Consider the following 19667-nt stretch of genomic DNA (forward strand, 5'->3'; position numbering starts at 1 on the left):
CTCCTCTGTTTCTGCTTCTGCTTCTCCTCCTCCTCCCTGCTTGCCTCCTCTGCACCCGGCACATCCAGGAGGTTGGGGGGCGGGGAAGGCCTCCATTTGGGCAGCTGGTTCTTTGTCTCTGGGTAGATGTGCAGGGAGTTGAGAGGCCGGCCGCTTCCAGCTCGATGCCTGGAGGAATGTAGTCATTAACGTGATTCCTTCCCGGAGAACCGTCAGAGTTTACAGCTAGAAGCATCCTTGGAGAATCCTGGCCTCCCACACTTTAAAACTGGGAACAGAGCGCTCGTGGCCTCACCTGAAGTCACAGGGCGGGTTACTTAGTGGCCTCCCCGCCCCTTCCCCCCAGTCCCCTACAAATGGTTTTCTGCTTGAGTTTGTACAGCATCTCTCAGGGGACTCTGCTACTTTACTCAGGGTGGAGAGACCACTCCTTTGGTGATGCAAGGAAAACGGAAGTGAGAATAAATGCACTCTAGCATCGAAAATAATCATTATCAGCCCAATCCTGACTCTACCACTTCAGTTTTATATCCTGCACTTTTTTGTTTTTTCTTTATTCTCTTAAGCACTGGCCCTAATAACAAGGGAGGGCATCCAACCCCCCCGGTTTTCTGCAGACGGACTCTCCCCAGCGGTGAGCTCAGGGATGTTCGAGCTGCCGATGGTGGGGTCCAGAGGCGGGGCCCGGGCTGGCAGGACACCCGGAGCCCTGGGGTGATACCTCGGAGGCAGCAGGTACAAAAAGCCCGGCACAGTGTGGATCCTAATTACCCTGGAGGAGACTGCGTGGACTTGTCTCAGCAAGCTACCGCGGGAGGCCTGGTTCTTGTGCAAGTCAGTCTGAGCCTGAATGCTGCCCCTGGACTCCCAGCCTCGCTGTGACTCGGGGGCAGGTCCTCACGGTTTGGGTGGCCTGGGCACTTGGAAGGAAGAAGTTCACGGGTGTGGGTGAGGCGAGGAAGGGCTAAAGCAGCAGACAGCCGTGCAGGGGGGGAACAACACTGAGGAGAGGGCCCACCGGGAGAACGAGGGCCAGGGGACCAGAAGGGCTCTGCCTCTGTCCCTGAGCCTAGTTGCTGGGTTGGTCATACCCACGGAGGCCACGGCTTGTGGCCATGAGAAAGGGAGGAAGAGCCCCATTATTTGCCGTGTCTGTCTCCACTCTCCTTTGCTCTGATGACCTTGAAGAGCCTTTTGTTCCTCCTGTCCCAGTTCGGTTTCCATGGGAACTGGAGTGCCGCGTCATCTCTCTGCTGAGGTGCCTGCCCCCAGGATGCCGGGAACACCTAGGGGAAAAGCTGGTGGAGAACAATAAGCTATCTCAGAAATTACCCTGCAGGCCCCTTCCTTATATTCTGCCTCCACTTTCGCCCGGGGTTTTAGGGGTTTGGTTTCATGTCCCCGCACTCACCGAGGCTGTCGGGGAATAGGCCACTCTCTTCCATTCCGTCTGGATCTTCGGTCCTTAGCAACTGTCCCGTGCCTGGATGGCGTGTGATAATTGCTTCCCGAGGGACTCAGGGGCGGGGGCTGTGGGCACATGAAGTAATGCGATGTCCTCTCAATAAATCCAGATAACAACATAGGGCTCTTTGAGTTCTGGCCTCTCCCCAAATGTGCCACCTGACAAAGTGACTTCATGACGGAGCCATGAACTGCTCTAGATGCATTTTATTTGAACTCCTCAAACAAGCTAATGGTACATTTACAAGTGGTCACTTACAACCAAGTTGATTGATAGCCATGGAACTTTCTGGAACGGGCTGTGGGCTACTCAGCAGGACCCTGGACAGGGGACAGATTGGGAATGAGCAGTCTCCTCGCAGTAGTTCTTACAGGGCTGTTGAGAGCAGACTCTGGAGCCAGTGTGCCTGGCTCAAGTCCCAGCTCTGCCACTTAGGAGCTGTGTGAACCTGAGCAGGGAACTTGGCCTGAGTCAGAGTGTCTTCATCCATAAAATGGGATGATAACAGACTTTATCTCATAGACTTGCTGTGTTAAATGAATGGATACACAAAAAGTGCTCAGAACATACCTCTGCAGAGTAAGTTCTAGAAATCTTATTATTACCATCATTATCCTGTTTTACTCATCCTGAGAGACATCTCTGAAATCTGCAGATTTTTTTTTCTGTCTTCTTGGTACATAACATATGGTATGCCTTACAGGAGGTCGTATTTTAGATTCAGTTAAATTCATTATTGTTGTAATTATTTCCAACCTCTAGCACAATGTCTGGTAAAATAACGAGGACTTGATGTACTTTTGGAAAAACGACATTCTCTGGAGACTTAGACCTCCCAGGTATCTCTCCAGGCCTTCCCCTCCTGGTGTCTGAGTGCTTAAAGGTATGCCAGTGTGATCATCAGTGGGGGCTTGGTGATGATCAGAATAGAAGCTCCATCAGGCAGACAAGCAGCTGCTGATTCTAGACAATGTGGTCATCTCATTTCCTTATCCTTAGCCATCAGGCCAGATGTTTTAGCTGGCTTTTCAGTGTTGGGTGGGTATGTTGACTCATTTTGCATCATTCTGACAATCAGAGGGAGTCGTGTGTCTGGATTAGTAAGAGTTCTCCAGAGAAACAGAACCAAGGGAATATGTACTACATACATAAAAGGAATTGGATCATGTAATTTTATGGCTGGCAAGTCCAAAATCTACAGAGTAGGTTAGCAGGCTGGAGACCCAAGAAGGAGCCAGTGTTGCAGATCGAGTCTGAAGACCCTTTGCTGCAGAATTCTTTCATGCTCAGGTGAGGTCAATCTTTTGTTCTAGCCAGGCCTTCAACTGATTGGGTGAGGCCCACCTAGGCCATGGAGGGCAATCTGCTTTAATCAAAGTCTACTGACTTAAATGTTAATCTCATCCAAAATACCCTCACAGAAACATCTAGAATAATGTTTGGCCAAATATCTGGGCACCTTGCCTTAACTAAATTGTCACAAAAATTCGCCATGACAGTGACTTACAGAGAAGATGCCTGGAGTAAAGGAGTTGTGTACTTGCCTTGGGGATACCACACCCCCTCCCCTGTGAAGTCCTGCTGGTCTGGGCTAAACTCTACAATCGTGTCTTCTATTATCCCCCCAACAACCCTGCACGTTAGGCAGGAATATCTTCATTTTTCCAATGAAAAAACAAAAATCAGAGTTTAAACGACTTATTAGTAGATAACTCTGGGCAACTAGATGATGCATGACTCAAAGCCAGCCTTATCTGTCATTAGCTCTTGCTTGTCAAGAATAGTAATAATTATGGTTGCTATTATTTTATTATATTTAGCACTTAGGCTTACTATATTTCAGGCACTGTTCTAAGCACTTTACATATATTAACATTTAAAATGAGCTCAGTGTCCTAACCATCCCCTAGAATGCTGCAGACAGATGTGATAAACAAGTCATTTGAAGGTGTGAAGCGCCTGCAGTCCCCATGGCCTAGGCTGCCCCCCCCCCAGGGCTCTGGGCTCCCTGAGGCTAGTGGTCTCTCTCCCATCTGCCAATCTCCTTCCCTGCTATTTTTACTGAGCAACTGATTAATGCCTGCTCAGGGTGGGCATGCCCACTCCGTGGCATTCACATCTCATCAGTTCTTCGCACCTTCTAATTGCTTCTGAGATTATCTCCTCTCTGTTTGACACGTCTGATGAAGAGAGGAGGACACTTCCAGGAACCGGGGTTGCTGTCAACACCCCAGGCTCATCTACGTCCACCGTCCTGCACTCTCATTTTGCACCTTTTCTTCATTGCCAGTAGCTCCGCCCTGCCATCCTCGTGAGAAATGTGAACCTCGTTAGCAGGACGTCGGTCTGTCTCTGAGCGTTCACCCAAGGGTTGGAATCCTGTGAGCACGCGGCTGCTGTAAGGTCTTTGTGCTCACCCTGACTCCTGATTGAGATATCTTTGTAGTAAAAGCCCATTTCTCTCTCATGTCAGGCCAGAGCTGGGGGTGAGGGAGGCACAAGAAAAGAAAGGAAGTGTCACCTTGATTGACAGGCTAGTTGGCACATCTAGAGGTCACGGGTCATTATGTGGTGTGAGCAGTGAATGCTACCAAGACTGTGGGCATTCACTGGGAGCGGGGAGGCCTGAGGCTTGGTTTGGTTAAGAGGAAAAAAAGGGTGCTGACTTCACCTGGGCAGGGAAGGATAAACAGGACTTTAAAGGGCAAAGGGAGGGGAGAAGGAAGGCAATGGGGACCACCTGGGAGGAACAGGACGCCCCAGAGAGTGGGGTTTTCCACTGCGGGCTTGCCAGTGTGGTCCGCATCCCAGTACTCCCATTTTCTCAGGGATCATCCGCTGCTGTGCCTTCTCCGGGAGCTTGTTCCTACCAGCATTTCAACATGCTAAGCCTCTAGCACCTGCAAATAGCAGCACACGGTCAGAACTCGAAAGTCAGCCCGCACCCCATCTCTCGATGCCCCGGTTCTCTGGTCCGCTTCAGAGCCAATCTTCCAGAAGGTGTATACTGTCGGCCTCCGACTTCTGCCTCCAATGGCCCTCGGTCCCTCGAAGCCGGCCTCCCTCTGCACGCACAGTCCCCTGCGACAGCTCTTGCTAAAGGACATTTGTCAGTCCTCACCACTGTCTTGCTCTTAGCAGCATCTGGCAGTAGTCACCACTCGCTTCTCCTTGAAGTGCCCTCTCCTTTGTCCCCAGGGACCCCAGGCAGGTGCTACTGGTTTGTCCCCTACTTTTCTGATTGTCCCGTCTGGGCTTCTTTCCCAACACATGTTCACTGGCACATCATACCAGGGGCATTTCAGGCGCAACATGTGAGGAGTGAAACTCACCCTTTCTCCAAACCTGATCATTCTCCGCTAGCTTTGTCTTCATAAATGTGATCCCTGTACATCCAGTTAAGTTGCTCAAGCCCAAAACAAGGGAGTGAGTCTTTCTATCCCTCGCCCTACTCTGTCCACTCCTCTCATTCCTATTACCAGGTCCTCTTCACTTTACCTCTTGAATGTCACCAGTTAATTCTGTGTGTCAACTTGAAGAATTAAATTGACTTAACTGGCCACAGGGTGCTCAGATGAAACATTGTTTCTGGGTGTGGAAATTAGCACTAGAATCAGTGGACTTAAGAAAGGAGGTTGCCTTCCGCAGTATGGGAGGGCATCCTCCAATCCACTGGGGCCTGAACGGAACAAAAGGCAGAGAAGGAGGAATTTGCTCCCTTTTTTCCTGCCTCACTGTTGAGCTGGACATCTCATCTCATTTTCTCTTGCCTTTAGACCAGGATTTATACCATCGGCTTCCCTCGTTTGCAAGTGTTTGGACTCAGACTAAATCATACTGCTGGCTTTCCTGGGTCTCTGGCCTGCAGATGGCACATGGTGGGACTTTTCAGTCTCCATAACTGGGTGAGCCAATTCTGGCAATAAATCTCTCTGTCTTTATGTATATGTATATATAAATGCTTATATGTATATACAAAGCCCAACATACTATATATAATATATACAAGCATATATACACACACATATATATCTATATATCTTACAGGGTCTGTTTATCTGGAGATCCCTGATATAGATATATACGTATATAGATAGATATCTGCTGATTTACTTCTACTCCCCTAGTCCAAACTACCAACATCTCTTCCCTGGACTAATAACTCACTTCTAACCAATTTCCCCACATCCATTCCTGCCCTTCCTTTATGTTATTCTCCATACCGTAGCCAAATTGATCTTTTAAAAATTGCAAATATCATTTTGCAGCTGCTCTAATTAAGACCTGCCAGTAGCCTCTTTTTGCTGCAGACCCAAGCCCTTCCCGTGGCCAGGAGGCGCGCCTGGGCTGGCTGCTGCAAGGCTGACCACACATCTGCCACGTAGCCTTCTCCCTCGCTCTCCGCCCCTGCCTCGCTGGCCCTGTCACTTCCTCCCACACCCCAAGCTCGTGCCTTATTCTTGGCTTTTTCACAAGCTGTCCCCTATGTCTAAGGACATTTTCCTTCTGAGCCTTTACCTAGTTCTTGTTTTCTTGTTATATGTTCTCTCAGGGCACTCCGCTCAGAGCAGATCTTGAAATGCTAACTCAACATTAATTGTAGAACTCGTTTTGAGATACCTCCCCTCCTCCCCTGTTCATCTGCTCCCTCTGCGGTGCCCTGACCTGGGTGCTACACACACTAGGACCTCAGGAATCCCCCTAACACCCCAACCTCTCTGCTGCTGGCTGGTTTCACCCTTGAAACCACAAATCTGTTTGCTGCACTTTCTTACTTCAAAACTCTTTGGTGGCTTCAACTGACCTATGGCTGTACTTGTCAATCATTTCCACTTGGGTGAAGGGGGTCCAGGAGGTTACACAGAACAGCCCATGTCAAGCATGATATTTTTCTGAAGTTTCACAGTGTGTTTTAAAAATTCATGTGAAGTCTGCATTCCAATCTACAATATCCATTTGGTAAAAAATAGAAATTATGCTTCCCCACAAAATCCACACACAAAAAAAGGGGTGCTCCAAGAAGCTGTCTCCTAATTCCCGTGGGGCCCCCATATACTGCCATGACTGCCATGTGGTCCCAGGAATAGAAGCATGTAAGTTTGAGAAGGTCAAATTTGATGATCTTCATAGAAGATGAGGTTGGGGCTCAACCCCACCCCTTTGGTCCACCTTTGTGTGTCCCACAGGTGCAGTGGATAGTCCCCATTCGTGCTGACAAGTTCTCAGCTCACACGCTCAAGGCCATTTTCTCAGTGCAATGAGAGCTTGCTCAGCCAGTGTTCAAGACAGCCCAATCCTGAAATTTTGGGGATTTAAAACCTCTAGGGCAACCCTTAACTGATGACAGAAAACAGTTGGTATGTAAATCCTCCAGCTTCCATTGGTGGGTCATTTATGAGCCAGTTGGGTCTTTCAGGATGACTATGCTAAGATGTAGTTAGACGTGTGAGACACTTATAGAGGGTGACAGATAAATGGACTTTGAAGGCTGAGGCAGAGCTTGAAGACACCTGCATCTGGAGGCTGTCCATCAGTTGCATCCCTGTGGCTGGTTCTGTCACAAAAGGAGATCATTATCTCCATTTGCAGGGGACGCTAAGCAACTGGCACTTGGTCAGGGGGTGAGCTATAGATCCAAGGCTTGACTGGAGGCCATGATGAGGAAACCGAAGGAGATTGGATTCTTGTTAATGGCAGAAGTTGGGGTATACTGAGTTCTCAGCCACACCTGGGACAAGGCCAATGGCCTGAAAAGGCCAGGTTGACTCATGATGTTGATGAGAACTGCAGGAGACCTCAGTGTCATAGTGAACCTGTGATGGGCAACCTGAGGCCATCTGCTGCCGGGGCCATGTCAGAGCTCTGTGAGCCCAGTGTGGTCTTTCCCATTTCCTAGGGTCACATCAGTGACCACAGTCAATTCAAAAGAGTCCAGGCCCCCAGCACTGCAGTAGCCCCGTGTACCATCTCCCCATCTCCCTGCCCCAAAGATAGCACTGTGTTCCTAGGGCCAGGCTGCCACATGGCTCCTGAACATCCGCTTTTGGGCCAGACGTGAGTTCCCAGTTCCCGATGTGCCCAACAGAGCTGTCTTCCCTGTCTGTGTGGTAGGGCAGGGTCCCTCCCCGCCCCTCAACCCAACAGATGGTGGTGGCTGAGCAGGCAAGAAGATCAGAGGGACCTGGTGAAACCCTGGCCTCTCAATGACTTCTGACACATGACACCTGACTCTCTGCCTCTGATCTGTCCTTCTGTGCACAGAAGTCACCTTGTTGGCCAAGATGGGCCTGCTGCCCAGCTATCCTGCACAAAGAGCACATGAAGCATGGCTGGATTTGGTCTCCAATATGTACCGCATAAAAGGCAATGGTCATTATGACCAACTCAAAAGTCAGTAGGGAAATAGCTACTGTGGAGAACAGTATAGAGGTTACTCAAAAAATTAAAAATGGAATTACTGTAGGATCCAGTAATTCCACCACTGGGTATTTATTTACCCAAAGAAAAGAAAATACTAATTCAAAAAGAAATAGGCACCCCTGTGTTTATTGCAACATTCTTTACAATAGCCAAGATATGGAAGCAGCCCAATTGTCCATCCATAGATGAATGGAAGATGTGGCATATATAGATATGTATATATAATGGGATATTACTTGGCCATAAAAAAGAATGAAATCTTGCCACTTGTGACAACGTAGATGGACCTAGAGGGTATTATGCTCTGTCAGACAGAGAAAGACAAATACCATATGATTTCACTCATATGTGGAATTTAAGAAACAAAACAAATGAACAAACCAAGAAAAGAAGAGACAAACCAAAAAATGGACTCTTTTTTTTTTTTTAAGATTTTATTTATTTATTTGACAGAGAGACACACAGCGAGAGAGGGAACACAAGCAGGGGGAGTGGGAGAGAGAGAGAAGCAGGCTTCCCGCGGAGCAGGGAGCCCAATGCGGGGCTCGACCCCTGGACCCTGGGATCATGACCTGATCCTAAGGCAGATGCTTAACGACTGAGCTACCCAGGCACCCCCAAAAATGGACTCTTAAATACAGAGAACAAACTGGTGGTTTCCAGAGGGCAGGTGGGTGGGGGGTGGTGAAATGGGAGAAGGGGATTAAGAGTACACTTATGATGAGCACTGAGTAATGTATAGAAGTGTGGAATCACTATAGTGTACACCTGAAACTAATATAACACTGGCTGTTAACTATACTTCAATTAAAAAAAAGAAGGAAAAAAAGAATATCATGACATCAAGTGAAATACTTGTCTCATTATAGGTGTCCCAGAAGAAGAGAGAGAGAAAGGGCTGGGAAACATATTTGAAGAAGAAAACCAGAATTATGAATTAATGCTCACTGCAGATCCTGGAGGGGTGTGTGTGTCTTGTGCATTGGTGTTGTAAATGTGTGAGTGAAAACATTACCATATATTGGACTTGTTCATGAATCTTGGCTGAAGGATTTTGCTACAGAAACCAGAGGCACAACTTCCTGAAAATGGAAGAGTCGTGCTGGATGAACCCCCTGGAATGAAAGGTGCTAACTCATGAGACATGAAGACCATCCTTAAGTGAATAAGACAAACTTAGTGGAACTCTCTGGAACAGTTCGTTGAAACTGAGGCTGCAGCTGCTTCTGGATTATCTTCCAGAATATGCTATTCTAGGCACAATTAAATGGGGCTGGGGTGGAGTGAGGGGCAATAATGTGGGAATCAACTCTATTAACTATTGATGAAGTTTTCTGCCCATGGGTAATTTCTTAAGTTTTCCTCCCTGGGATCTTATATTGAAAAGAAGCCAGTAGCTTCATTCCATTTACCTTTCTGCCCACCAGCTACGTCATAGGAGTCAACCGTCTTTCCTTCAATTGATATGAAAATGCAAATCTGTGAGGAGAATATGGAAATTCACTCTTTTAAGCTAGCTACATGGCAGACATCCCAATAGAAACCAACAAGATGACATCAAGTTTAAAAGAATGCTTCAAAAATGGAGATAAGGCATTTAGATGGGCAGTGGAAGTCAAAAGAAATTACAAAGCTACAAAGTCAAAAGAACTAATGAGGAGAGCAATTCAGAGCAATCTAGATCATGTGGCCAGAAAAATAAGCCATATTCTGAAGAAAGAGAAGAAGGTATTAGAGTGAACCCCCGAGAATCCTCTTGTTCAAGGATGGGTCCTCTTGTTTGGCCATTCTGGGGCTGGGGTTCCTGGGAGCAAGCAGCCCAATGCAGGAGGGACTTTGAAGGATGCACTCTGCTCCACGTGGGTAAATGAGCGTTGCCTCATGCTGCGTGATCCTGCTGTTTTCACCTCATGACTCTTCCTCGGACTCCTCGTTCAGCATCTCCTCAGAATCCCAGAGGCTCTAGGAGCAGTAGTTGCGTTTGGCTCTGGGAGGGTCTCCCTGAACTGCCATCCCTCAGAGTGCTGGAAGGCAGGGGGGGCGTCGTGAATTCCTTCTCCCAGTTCCTTTATAGACCCCTCTTCTCCAGCCGGCCTATTAAATGAAGGAGTTCCTTAAGGATCATTCTTCTTTTTCCATGCTTTCTCTGCTCGGTCTGCTCAAGGACCTGCTTCTCTTTCTGTGCTCTTTCTTCAAGGGCAATCTCATCTGCAGACTCAGCTCCACTTCCCACTTATCCGCTGATGATGCTCAAACTCAGAGCTCTTCCTGTTCTCAGCCTCTGAACTCCAGATTTATATATTCAAATGGCTACTTTTGAGTGTCCTCAGATGTACCTCAAATGTGAACATGCAAATGCAGAGATTTGGTCTGAAACCATACCCATACCAGTCTCACTCTCTCCACTGCCATCACCAAAACTCACATCTACTGCAGTGCATCGAGGCTCAGGGGATGACCCAACCATCTATCTGCTTCTGCAAGTCAGAGGCCTGGGCGTCCTCAATGACACCCCCAGGATCCCGTCGTTGATGATTCCTCTTGCATTTTCCCAAAGCCATCTACATCTCCTCAACTCTACTGCTGCCTCCTTAGACCAAGTTACCAACATTTCTCACCCAACTGGCCTCCCAAAGCATCCTCTGGCCCATTCCAAGCCATTCTCTATTCTTAAACAGAGAGGTATTCTAAAAAATGCAAATCTTTCAGTGGTGTTCCATTGCTCTTAAGTTAATGTCAAAATCTGTACCACCGCGGTAGCCTTGGTGCCTTGTCCTCCAGCCCCAGCCCCCAGCACTTTCCCTTCTGTCCAGCTGTTTCTTTGCCCTCCCACACATTATTCTCCTTCTCCAGCAATCTGACTCTCAAAGAAATGCCCACACTGGGAGGGTTTTCTTCCCCCCTTCCTCCTTCGAATCTCCTTCTGACTAAGCCCTTCTCATGCTTCAGACCTCAGCTCAAATGCCACTTCTCCAGACCAGGTAAGATCCGCTGTTATATGGTTTTTTATTTTTCATTGCACTATATCTCTCTCACTCACTGGACTGGCCGAAGTTGAAGTTTACACGATGTGTGAATTTAGTCCATTAATGCTTACCTCCCCACTGGAATCTAAGCTCCTCCAAGACAAGAGATGTGTCTCTTTTGCCCACTGTCAGAACCCCCATCCCAAGCACAGTGCCAGGGCCACAGTGTCCTCACCCCTTGGCAAGGGTGTCCCACTGAGGTTTGCTCAGGGATGGGTGTATGGGAGGCCGAAATTGCTGCTTCTGCAGGGCTTCCGTCTGCGGACCAAGTTTCTAGTTGGGAAATGCTGCCTCCCTCTGGCTATCTGCAGTGATATGGGCAAGTGAGGGCTGTGGGGGACCTGCAGGACCCTGCAGCTGGATCAGGACAGGCAGCTTTTCCCCAGGTTCATGATGAACGGTTGTGATTCCTTTTTTTGTTTGTTTTATTTTGTTTTGTTTTTCTTAGTTGGAGCATGAAAAAAATCCTGGCAACTGTGTTCATAATGTAACAAGGGATGCAATCCATGCCTGTGTTTTAGCCAGGAGGAACTCAGTAAAAATCCTCACAATACTCAGACTTGTTCTCTGCATGCTGTGAACTCCACACATCACAGAGGGTAAATGGCTGATAGTCCACAGGAGGAAGGTTTGCTGGTTGACCAGTTCTGCATAGATTAAACTGAGGAGTATGAACATGAGTTGACAGTGGAGGATCCGAAGGTTTTGCCTGGAATTGTCATTGTCTTTTAATAGTGCATTTTAAGTGCATAAATCATGAACACTGATTTGATATCAGATCATTGATTTTATTTTACTTTTATTTTTTAAAGATTTATTTATTGGTGAGAGAGAGAGAGAGATTGTGTGCACACGAGCAGGGGCAGAGGGGGAGAGAGTTTCCAGATCGCCTCTGGAGTAAACTTCAGAGTCCCAAGTAGACTCTGCACTGAGCTTGGAGCCCAACGTGGGGCTCGATCTCACAACCCTGAGATCACGACCTCAGCCAAAGTCAAGAGTTGGACGCTTAGCCGACTGAGTCACCTGGGCACCCTAGCAAATTGTTGATTTTACAGACGAAACCTGCATTTTAAGTCTTTTCTTTCAATAATTTTTCATGAAAATATTCATGTATTTTTACCTGGTCCTCTAGTAACCAACGACATTGGCATTTGTCTGTGTCTACGAAACAGATTAAGACAGTTGGTCAATGAGACAAGTCAGAGCCATCAATCTGAAACCCTCATACAACTTGGCTGCGGGCTCCCAATGGGCAGTGACCACGTCTTCTTCAATTCTGTTTCCCCAGCTGCTGGCAGGATGCTCAGAGCACAAAAGGTGCATATTGAAATGTGCTAAGTGAATGAATGATTGCAAGTTAAGTCTGGCCTGGAAGGATGGCCTAGAAAGATTTCTGGGGACAACTTAATTCTTCTGTAAAAACCCTTCTCCTGGACCTTTCTACCAGAAAAGGTTTTTGTTTGTTTTGTTTTGCTTGTGTTTTTAAACAACCTTATTTTCATATGCAGAGGAGGAAGGAAATGGTAGGTTTAACCTGGCTGGGGGCTAATATCCTTGGAGGAGCCTGCGGAGGGGACATTTCTCTAGCAATGAGGCTCCAGCAGTGGAAGGTAGGAGGGGAGCAGGGAAGTCAGAGTGCCCATGATCGAAGCTAGGAAGAGGGGTCATGAAGGGGAAAGGGGGGAGGAGTGGCGTGAGAGCTAGATTTCTTTGAGTGTCACACAAAGCAGTCCCAATTTCCAAGATGTTATACACGTTGTCATACACATGAGTAGTGTCTTACAGATTGAAATTTCCTTTTTAAAGTGAAAACTTTAAAGCCTTTGAAGAGACCAGTTTTCTCTTTCACATGCTGCCTGGGAGTGTTGCAATGCAAAGAGCCTGCTATCTACTTGAAATGAATGTGGAATGAGCTGTCAGGGTCAGTGCCATACAGCAGGAAGGCTTCTGGATATTCCTAAGCAGCCGGCTCGCAGCTTGACAACCCGCGTAGGTGGTTCCGTGATGCTGCTGGGCAGGCGCAGGGGGAAACGCAACAGGTGGACACGGGTGTGGTTTGTGGCCCTTAAAGGATCCTCACACAATCTGGTCGGTATCTGATGCCAAGGGATGGGCAATTGTACCTGGAATGAATTTGTTCAGAATGGCTCAGAAGTAGTACCGAGTTTACAACTTGGAAATATTTATAGAGTATTTAGAGTCAGCTCTGGCTTTTGAGGGCAGCCAGACTGAGCAGCTTAGAAAGCCTCCCACTGTGGCTGATAAACTGTGACCCCCTGGGGAATGACAGGACCGCACATCTGAGCCCACACCATCTCGAAATAGAACCGTGTCCCGTCGAGTTGCCCCTCTGACAAAACCCTTTCTGTTGCTTTCCACTGTACTTGGAATACAGCCGTATCTCCCAGTCGGGCATGTCTGAGCCCTGCTTCCCCTCCCTCCACCCCGCCCCATGCTGCAGCCTCCCCGGCCTTCGTCCCCAGCTTCTTCTAGCTCAGGACTCACACACCTGTTCTTCCCTCTGCCCAGAATCAGGTTCTCCCACCACTTTGCCTGATGAATTCATTCCTCCTCATATCCAAGTCTCAGCTCTAGGGCATCTCCTCAGAGGCAGGTCCAGCGTCCTTCCTCAGGTGCACCTGCGCTGTCCTTGACCTCTGTAGCTCTTTCCTTCACTGCCCTTAGTGCAGACTAATTCTCTCATTTGTTGGTGTCCTTTCCTGTCTCTCTCTGCGTTCCCCACCGGACAGCGGATTCCATGGGGAAGAGGATCCTGTCCGGCTTGGTTGCTGCTGAGTCCACAGGGCCCGTGCCTCCTGCTTATGGCACGTAGAAGGTGCTCAGTAAATTTTTGTTGAATGAAGGAACGTGTAGGAAAATTGAGGCAATGGAAAGTGAGAGAGCCTCTGGACATCGTGTGGAGTCGGCCTGTGGGTTCTGCCACGAGAGAGCTGTTGAAATGCCTAACAGCTTGCTCCCGAGCCTGGAGGGATGATGTGGTCAGGGGTAAGGTCCAGGTTCTCCTGCCATTGGGGCAACAGTGGGATTCTGGGACACATGTAGAGAGGAATGGATACCCCCTCCCCAAGACTTTTTCCTTCTATAGGGAAAGACTGTGAGGGCCCCTGAAGATGGGGTGCATGCACAGGGCAGAATTCTAGTCTGGAGCTTGATCTGAAGAAGAAGGAGGGTGGGGGGTGCATTGGACACCCACGCCTCTATCCATCAGGAAGCGGTCTGGGTCCCGCTAACACCCTTCCCCTCTTTCATGTCTGTCCTCCAACAACCCCCCCTGTGAGGGGAACAGGTGGGGGGTGAATTCCTGAATGACCGTGGCTGAACACTTCTTCAGGTTAGGAGAGAAAGCAGTTACCACGCAGGCGTTCAAATGCCGCAGGGCTGACTGCAGTCGCTCCCATGAGCGTGTTCATTTCAGAGGCGATCTGGAATGTGGCAATGACATTCAGTGTGTGCACACAAAGGCATCCTAAATGTGCGTACATGTCACCTACTTTCTTACTACGAGCAGCCTCACCCCACTCAGCCCTAGATTTTTCCACCTACGCTATTGCCACTTGGTAGAGAAGGAAGCTCAAAGCATATGCTAATGCACTCAAATTCTCATTAATTCCTCCCCTGTGATTCGGGATTTTTGCCTCAACTGAGAAAGTTGAGGGTATTTAAGTAGCAGCTTCTGAGTAAAAGTAGTCTCTTAGAGAAAAAGGAATGTTTCTGTTTCCGAAACTCCTCCCTAGACATTTAATTGCCCTAAAGTAGTCAACATGCCTTATGGTTGGCATCTAGCAGGGCCTAAAGGGATGGCCAGGCTGTGTGCCTTATGTGGGTTGTCGGCCCTAGCACAAGCAAAGACTGGGCCTTCTGGGCCAGAGTGGGTTTTCTGAGGGTAACATTTGGGTTTTTGCTCCTTTTACTAGCAATGTGTGTATAGTTCTCCTTCACCAAATTGACATCTAGACTTGACTGGCAAACTGCCCCTTGAGGGATCCATTTCTTGGCCCTGGACGTCGTGTCTCCTTTCTGATCCTGCACAGTATTTGTAGTGTAGTCCCTGGCCAAGAGACATTCCTGAAGGCAAACAGCCAGCCATTCCCAGAGCTTCCTGACCCTTGCATATGGTTTCTATTTCCCTCACCACCAGGAAGGCAGCTCCCCTGTCATATTACCAGGGACTTGGGCCCAAGGCTAATTTGGAGGCCCTGCACCCCTTTTGGCCTTGGTCACATGCACTAATCTGCTTATGCCTTATAGACTGAATGCTTGTATCCTTACCAAATTCACGTGTCGGAATCCTAACCCCTAATGTGATGCTATCAGGAGGCGGGCCTGTGAAGGGGACCAGGCATCTGTGAACCAGGAAACGGGCCCTCACCAGACACCCAATCTGCCAGAGCCTTGATCTTGGACTTCCCAGACTCCAGAACTGTGAGAAATGTGTGCTTGTTATTTAAGCCAGACAGCCTATGGTATTTTTGTTATAGCAGCCTGAGTGGCCCCAGACAGACCTGGTTACCATGGGCCACCTCTGAGCCAGACACAGGAAACGCTCCCACGCACGCCAGGGCCGCATGGCCCTTCGTGAGTTAAAATATTGTTCCTGGTTCTATATGAACAAGATGGGGAATTATTAGATGGGGAACAACCCTGGCAAGTTGTTTTATCCTTTCAGAATGGTTTGAGGGAGGGAGCATCCGTCAACCTCCTTTGAAAATCTGGACTGTTCCATTCTCATTGGGTTGGCTAGAGCGGAAGAGAAGCCAATCAATCGAAAACCCTCTACGGCTACCAACAGAAACTTTTGGGCTTACCTTGAAAAATCCTGAAGCCGTGTGCTAATGTTAAATATCACAGCTTCCTCTGCCCGTGCTCCATTGTTCAGCGAGAGCAAACATTTTGCCCATTAGTGCCATGAATGCAGACTGCCAGTCCTGGGGCTCCCTAGGGTGGATCTTGTAAAAGTTACTCATTATTGAGGCAACGGAGATTCTGAATATTTAACACTAACGCGTGTGTGAAAATGATTTGGGGAGAGGGAATGCATGGTTTAATATGAGAACCCACGCTGCTTATGTTGCTTGCTCTTGCAGGCTGAGCCCTGACCCTGGGTCCGGCTCTCCTCAATCCAGTCTCCTCCCAACCTGTGCCCACACTCTCACCTCCAAGCTACTCTAGATACTGATGCTGCATTTTTAGACTAATGAGAACAAGAAGGACAAGTTTGCTTCAACTGGCAGTGACTTTGAACGGGAAACCCCGTGGCCATCTACTTAAAGTGGGAAAGAGTGTTCTGTAAGATCAAATCCACTTTATTGGATGAATTTTTTTTTTTTTTTTTAGCAGTGCAAGGATGTTCTCTTTAATAAGAAGATTGACAAATCTTACACAGGGAGAAAGAGATTTGACACAGCAGTTTAAGGAGATGTCGTTAGCAAAAAAAACAAGCCAAGCAGAATAAGTGGCTTTTTCCAGAAAGCAATAATTCCCCATCTATTTCTTTTCACAGCTCATTAATTCTCTAGGCATCAGAAAAAGGTGTTTCCCAATTATCCTGCCACAGGAGAAGATTGCCGGTGGATGGAAGCTGAAGCTCCACAGCACAGCCCAGAAATTGGTGATCGGAAGAGGTGGGGCTCTCCTTACTGCTGCCCCAGCTCAGGAGAGGTCCTGGAGGTGGGTGCTATGCACGCTGATGGCCTCTCTGTATTTGCTGGGGAGGTGCTTGGCTCACAGGCCCTGCCTATTATCATCTGTGGCCTTGAGCAAACGAATTAACCTCTCGGCACCTCACTTCTCTCATTGGTAACAAGGGGTTACTAAGAGCTTCTCTGTAGCGTTTGAGAATTAAGTGCAGTCATCCAGGTGAGGCGCCTAACCCACGGCTGGGCACATAGTAGGTGCTCCGGAAAGGGCGTCTGCGCCGATCTGTGTTCAGGGCATCTTAGGACACAACAGGCAGCTTTTGTGTGTGTGTGTGTGTTTGTTTTTGGCAATTTCAGTACAAAATTTTCAAGTTGCTATGGCCCTCACATGGGACACGTGGTGGAGGCAGACTGGAAAGCAGGGCCTGGGATAAGGACTGTGAAAGAAGGTGCCCAGTTGTTGCAGGAGGTGAGGAAGGGGGGGGGTTCTCCCCAGACAGACACAGGCTTTTTCTCCTCCAGCAAGGTCAACGGCTCAGGCCAGGATCTTTTTTTTTTTTTTTTTTTAAGATTTTATTTATTTGCGAGAGAGAGAATGAGAGACAGAGAGCATGAGAGGAAGGAGGGTCAGAGGGAGAAGCAGACTCCCCGCCGAGCAGGGAGCCCGATGTGGGACTCGATCCCGGGACTCCAGGATCATGACCTGAGCCGAAGGCAGTCGCTTAACCAACTGAGCCACCCAGGTGCCCCTCAGGCCAGGATCTTAAAGCAGCGAAGGAAATGACAGGATGTGGGTTCTGGTTACCCAAAGGTGGCCTCTGAAGGCGGGGGTCACAGGCAACACCCATGCTACCTGGTCTGGAAACAAGGTCCTGGGCGATGCTGTCAACCACTACACGGGTCAGACTCATTGGGAGCTTACCTGCTTCTGGGTTCTCGGGGGCTCCTCCCTTATAGGGGACGATTTCAGGGAGGGAGGTCTTGGAAGCTAAGACAGGAAGTTAGCTTCCAACGCTTTCAGGCACTGACCTGTGAGATCCTGCTTTGGGATTTGGGAGATGTTGAAGCCTATGGGAGTTACCAGTGGGCTCACCTTATAGACTGGCTTAGCTCAGCTCTGTGACCCATCAGAAGTGATGCGTGGGCTCAGAGTTCTGTAGCTCAGGGCTATGACCCACACGTGACTGGTGTGTGATCGACTGAAACTCTGGCCCTCATCGGACTTTACACTTAGTGAGTGCATGTTTACACAAGAACTTCCAGAAAACTATCTGAAGGATGTTTCTAACTTCAGTTGTATCAACTGGACATGAAGAAGGACTTCCTTGGGATGTGAAAGGCAGTCTTCCTGCATTTGAATTTTCATGAGAGAAAGCAGCTAATATGACTAATCGCAATGCTGTGGGCTCTGACCTCTCAGGGAGCTGGGATGTACTGATCTCATCTGCTTCTCCAGCCGGTACGGCTTCTATAGTTGGCAGAGACATGATAGGGCCTGGGTTCACGGAGGCCGCCGCAGAGTTCGAGAACTGGGGAGTGGCTTGCTGTCCCCATCCTTGCTTAGCTGCCTCACTGAGAGGCACTGATGGGTTTTGACTAAGGCTGGTTTTAGATCTGGCTGGGGGGTGGGGGGACGAGGAAATAGTCCTGCTGTGCAAGCCCCAGGTCTGCCAGGCCCAGGGTGAGTACTGACCCCATGCTGAGAGTTCCAGCTGTAGGTCCTCCCACCCCCCCCAAGGCATCCTTAGATTCCTGATAGCATGTAGTTCCCCACCGGTGTGCTCAAGGCTGCCTGCTTCCTTTTTCCATGGGGGCAGGATTCCAGGGCATTCTCTATTCCCTCCAGACCTGCTTCGCCACAGAAAAACGCCTGGAATCAGGATTTAGCTCCATGCCCGGGGAGGGAAGCGCCCCGCTTGCTCCCTGTGTCTGTGCGCCTCCTCTCAAGATCCAGGGCCTCCTCTCAAGATCCACAGGCCCAAGCACAAGGATCCCCTTCCTCTGCGTGTGACAGCCCCACGAGAGGTAGTTCCCCACCTCAGGCTGCCTGTCTCCTCTTCTCACCAGCCCCTGGACCTAGAACACCCAGCCTGAGGGCCCGTGGGCCTGAGATCCCAAAGCCGCTCCCTTTGCTCCGCCTTAACCTCTGCCTCACTCGGGTGCTGTGCTCACTCCCAGGGAAGGTGCCTCGGAGCAAGCAGGTAAATGCTTCCATTATCAAAGGCAAGCTGAGAGCTGTGAAAATCATAATTCTGTGGCTCCATAATTCTGTGGCCAGGAAACATTTGCGACCTCTCTCCAGGTCCAGGTCAGCTAATCAGGCCCCGTAGGCCTCAACACATACCAGACGCGCCTCATTGACACGACAGTGCACCCTGTCCCCTCGTCCTCTTCCTGGGCCTCCAGACCGGAGAAGAAAAGCCCTCTGCAAGTTGTCCTTTTTAAGGCTCTTCTCTGCTCTCTTCTCTTTTCTCTCTTGAGGCTCACTGGCTCTCCAATTCCCCCACGGATTGCCCTCACCCGTCTCCTCCCTTTCCCCGTTCTGAGGCCTCATGTGGGCTCTCCCGGCCCAGTCTGTGGGGAGGAGGCCCAGGGGCTTCTCAGCTGGGCCTGAAGGCCAGGTCACCCCGGGTGGGGGGGAGCCCCCTCGCTGTGCCTCCCATCCACCTCCCCCCAGATAGGGGCGCTGAGCCTGAGTCAGAATATCTCTGCAGTGATTGGTGGGGATGCTTATTTTAAACATTTAATTCCTTGCCCCTCTGTTTTCCTCCCCCCTCCTGGTTTCCGTTCTGACTGGCTCATCTTGCCTTCGGAACCCCAGCTTTCTCCAAGGATCACACCCCAGGCTGAGGCGGTGGAAGAGAGCTACGGTGAAGGTTATAAGTACTTTGAGATTCTGGGGCCAAAAGTACCAGAAAAGAACGGGCCGCTGGGTTCTCCGTTGGGTGGGAGCAGCGGGCCACCGTGCGGTCGGGAATGGCCAGGACGCGGCTGACGACAGCTCTCCATGTGCTCGGGGCTGCACTGTGGCCCAAGCCACCTTCTGAGGGTCACTGTAAGGAGATCAGTTATCTGGTAGGCTACACGCGACGCGCAGAA

The sequence above is a fragment of the Halichoerus grypus genome, chromosome 11 (genome assembly GCF_964656455.1).
Source record: "Halichoerus grypus chromosome 11, mHalGry1.hap1.1, whole genome shotgun sequence".
NCBI classification, from domain to species: Eukaryota; Metazoa; Chordata; class Mammalia; order Carnivora; family Phocidae; genus Halichoerus; species Halichoerus grypus.